Genomic DNA, 4,982 nt, shown 5'->3' with positions numbered 1-4,982 from the left:
AAAGACCTCACATGACTCTGTCGGCCGAAATATGAAAAAATTATAGCTCTCAAAATATGGTGATGCCTAGTTTTTGCAATAAAAAGTGTCTTTTAGTGTGTACCAGCAGCTAAACATAAAAACCAAACATAAATCTGGTATCGCTGTAATTGCACCGACCCCAAGAATAAAGTCACCTAATCACTTATACCTCACGAGGAACTGCGTAAAAAATAAAACCAATTCTTCACATACTGTTAATTTTTTTTATTCTGCCTCCCAAAGATCGCAGTAAGGCTTGGCGCACATTTATCCTGTGCTCCATGCTGAGCACTTACACCTGGGTTTCAGTGTAAATCTCTGAAATACGTGATTCAGACAGAACCCCCGGCAGAAGATTCCCCATAATGAGGCAGATGGAGGCACTGTCAACGCCGTCTGACCCGTGATCCAGTGGTGTTTGTCCTGCATAAAAGTGCCGTAGGCCACAGTTTTGTGCACTTCTGAAAAGAAAGACACTGCTGAACAGAGGCCAGACCCCTATACTGTGCATGCAGAAGACTCCTATACTGTGAACGCAGAGGACCCATATACTGTGCATGTAGAGGGCCCCTATACTTTGCATGTAGAGCGCCCCTATACTGTGCATGCAGAGGACCCCTATACTCTGCATGCAGAGGACCCCTATACTGTGAACGCAGAGGGCTCATATACTGTGCATGCAAAGGGCCCCTATACTGTGCATCTAGAGGACCCCTATACTGTGCATGCAGAGAACCCCTATACTGTGGATGCAGAGGGCCCCTATAATGTGCATGTAGAGCGCCCCTATACTGTGCATGCAGAGGACCCCTATACTGTGCATGCAGAGGACCCCTATACTGTGGATGCAGAGGACCCCTATACTGTGCATGCAGAGGACCCCTATACTGTGCATGTAGAGGACCCCTATACTGTGCATGTAGAGGGCCCCTATACTGTGCATGCAGAGGACCCCTATACTGTGCATGAGGAGGACCCCTATACTGTGGATGCAGAAGACCCTTATACTGTGGATGCAGAGGACTCTTATACTGTGCATGTAGAGGGCCCCTATACTGTGCATGCAGAAGACCCCTATAATTTGCATGTAGAGGACCCCTATACTGTGCATGTAGAGGACCCCTATACTGTGCATGCAGAGGACCCCTATACTGTGCATGTAGAGGACCCCTATACTGTGGATGCAGAAGACCCTTATACTGTGGATGCAGAGGACTCTTATACTGTGAATGTAGAGGGCCCCTATACTGTGGATGTAGAGGACCCCTATACTGTGCATGCAGAGGACCCCTATACTGTGCATGCAGAAGACCCCTATAATTTGCATGTAGAGGACCCCTATACTGTGCATGTAGAGGACCCCTATACTGTGCATGCAGAGGACCCCTATACTGTGCATGTAGAGGACCCCTATACTGTGGATGCAGAAGACCCTTATACTGTGGATGCAGAGGACTCTTATACTGTGAATGTAGAGGGCCCCTATACTGTGGATGTAGAGGACCCCTATACTGTGCATGCAGAGGACCCCTATACTGTGCATGCAGAGGACCCATATACTGTGCATGTAGAGGGCCCCTATACTGTGCATGCAGAGGACCCATATACTGTGCATGCAGAGGACCCCTATACTGTGCATGCAGAGGACCCATATACTGTGCATGTAGAGGATCCCTATACTGTGCATGCAGAGGACCCATATACTGTGCATGTAGAGGGCCCCTATACTGTGCATGCAGAGGACCCCTATAGTGTGCATTCAGAGGGCCCCTATACTGTGCATGCAGATGACCCCTATACTGTGCAGGAGGACCCCTATACTGTGCATGCAGAGGACCCCTATACTGTGCATGTAGAGGACCCCTATACTGTGCATGTAGAGGACCTCTATACTGTGCATGTAGAGGACCCCTATTCTGTGCATATAGAGGACTCCTATACTGTGCATGTAGAGGACCCCTATACTGTGCATGCAGAGGACCTCTATACTGTGCATGTAGAGGACCTCTATACTGTGCATGTAGAGGACCCCTATTCTGTGCATATAGAGGACTCCTATACTGTGAATGTAGAGGACCCTATACTGTGCATGTAGAGGACCCTATACTGTGCATGCAGAGGACCTCTATACTGTGCATGTAGAGGACCTCTATACTGTGCATGTAGAGGACCCCTATTCTGTGCATATAGAGGACTCCTATACTGTGCATGCAGAGGACCCCTATACTGTGCATGTAGAGGACCCCTATACTGTGGATGCAGAAGACCATTATACTGTGGATGCAGAGGACTCTTATACTGTGCATGTAGAGGGCCCCTATACTGTGGATGTAGAGGACCCCTATACTGTGCATGCAGAGGACCCCTATACTGTGCATGCAGAGGACCCATATACTGTGCATGTAGAGGGCCCCTATACTGTGCATGCAAAGGACCCCTATAGTGTGCATGCAGAGGGGACCCATATACTGTGCATGTAGAGGGCCCCTATACTGTGCATGCAGAGGACCCCTATAGTGTGCATTCAGAGGGCCCCTATACTGTGCATGCAGATGACCCCTATACTGTGCATGTAGAGGACCCCTATACTGTGCATGTAGAGGACCCTATACTGTGTATGTGCAGCGCCCCAGAGTCCTGGTCGTTGCAGTACTGATGCTCTGCCGCTAAGGGGGGCTATGGTACGTCTGATGGCACTGAAGGAGTTCATCTGACCAGGTATCACATACACCAATACATTTCACAGTCGGGCCTCCAGGGGGAGCTAAGGGTGCTATTTATTAGGCCACTCCTCACCACTGTGGGTAAACTGGGGGTCAGGCAGGAAGTTAGAGAAAGCTGACTGGGTTGGAACCAGGCAACACCTTGTGGCAGAGGGTGTTGTGGGGGAAGATTCGGGAGGGTCCCTGTCAGGTTTGGGACCCTGACAGAGGCCTGGCTACAAGAAAGAACGTCACGGGACCGTGCCTGCTCAGCATAGTGGCGGTGCCCTAAGAAAGGATTAGAAGCGAGATATATTGTGCTGAGTGAGAAACGAGATCAAAGCAAGAGGAGAATACCAGTAGGAGTCGTGCTGTAAGACCGAGGCAACATCCTACTGAGGCGCACAACCGGCGGCCGGAACGCCGAGGAAGTATTCATATATCTAGCTCCAGGAAATACTTCAAACCAACGGCAGGACAGTCAGTCACAGGCGGGCTGTCTCACATACATCACCTATGAAGACATGGGGGGCGCACAAGGAGAGGGGCGACTCTAGGGTCCCGGAAGAGCTCCGAGCCTACTCGTCATACGGGTGCCCTCCTAACCAGAACATCAGGGAGGGACGGAGGAGAAGAACATCATCCGAACGAGTTGTGAGGGAACTTCAGAAACAGACACAACAGTTGTGGGGTACTATCCCGTAAGCACAGCAGGGGAGGACCACAACACATAGCGCAAGCGGGAAGGCACAGATTTCCACCTGCAAAGAGAACTCTGGAGGTGCCATTGGACCGGCCGGACTTGCGCAGCCTGGTGAACCGTATTCCGGACTGAGGACCCAGAGATCTTCAGTAAAGAGACTGCAACCTGGTGTCCTCGTTATTTACTGCACCGCACCACCACCACCACTACCATCATCTACATCTATCATTCACTGTGCGCCCCTCGGCAGGGTCACGGACCGGGGCCTAGCCACCGTGACAACCCCAGAGCAGAGACTCAGAGGCCCGGTACCGGGTACCCCTCGGCCCTGCGGCAGTGGGGGCGCTACAACTTGGCGTCACGAACAGGATCTACTTAAGCCTGAAGAATCAGGTCATGTGTGCCTTGGAACTGTGATTTACTGTGCTTGGACTGTACTTTATTGCAAAGACTGTGCTGTGCCATTTACCGCCAAAATCCGCCGCCATTGCAGCGCTGAGGAGAGCGCAGGAGAGAAGAGGGGCGTGGAGTGGGCGTGGACAAGCTGAAGAGCGCGAACGACAATGGCCGCCCAGTCTAAATATTTCTGTGTCCTGAGGACGTGTCCGTCAACAGCCGAGGTACGCCTCCTGATCCTGTTTGGAGGGTGGAGACCATGGAGACGGGGCCGCCCACAAAAGAGACCGCGGGAAGAGGACACCAGAGAAGAAGCGAAAATGGCGACGCCGGAAGCACCGCGTGTGAATGCTCCAACTCGGCACGAGGCTGCAGAACCCGACACAGCCCCGGATGCGCCATCGTTGCGGGAACTGACCCTTGCGGAGCTACCGATAGGCCAACCCCCATGGCCGATGTCCGAGGAGTGTGTGGCTGCAGCCGAGGCCCGGCAGGTAGCCTACCGCCTGGAAGCCGATGCCCGTATAACCGCTCGGCTGGGCCAACCCACGGAGGTCCGCCTGTCTTCGGTGTCTCCCGCTTCCTTCATCCCGGCCGCGGCGGAGTGTGAGCTGCAGGCACCGGGCCTGAGGATCCTGCCGGAGGCGGAGCACCTGCAGCGCCTGATGACAGCGTGGCGGAACAGGCCCCAACCGGCAGCCCAGGTCGATCTGAGGAGTGTTGAGGAGGTTCCACCATCACACTGGGGTGTAGTAGTATCCTTTAACTCCCGGAAGGGAAGGGGAGTTATACAGGAGATCGGGGAGCCACTGCAGATCCGCGTGGATCGGGAAGAAGTGGAGCCCTGCGGGGGAAGGTACGATCCCGATCTGGAGCCTGGCGATGCGGTGACCTACACCCGGTGGAGGAGGGAAGCTGGTGGAGCTGGTTGGATAGCTCGGGGCGTCCAGCGGTGCGTCGCCCTCCAGGCTGCTGCCGGAACGCCGGAGGACGAGCCTTCTACAGGGAAGGTGCCGGAGCCCGTCCCCGCGGAACCTCAGGAGGTCCGGGTCCACCGCGTGCCTCTGGGTCGCGCTCGCCCACAAGCAGGGAGGGCATCCCGGCGAGGGATCCTGTCGCTGTTGGAGCCAGGACCGGCCCTTGCTACTCCAAGGCGACCC

The sequence above is a fragment of the Ranitomeya variabilis genome, chromosome 1 (genome assembly GCF_051348905.1).
Source record: "Ranitomeya variabilis isolate aRanVar5 chromosome 1, aRanVar5.hap1, whole genome shotgun sequence".
Taxonomy (NCBI): Eukaryota; Metazoa; Chordata; class Amphibia; order Anura; family Dendrobatidae; genus Ranitomeya; species Ranitomeya variabilis.
This window is presented reverse-complemented; position numbering follows the sequence as displayed.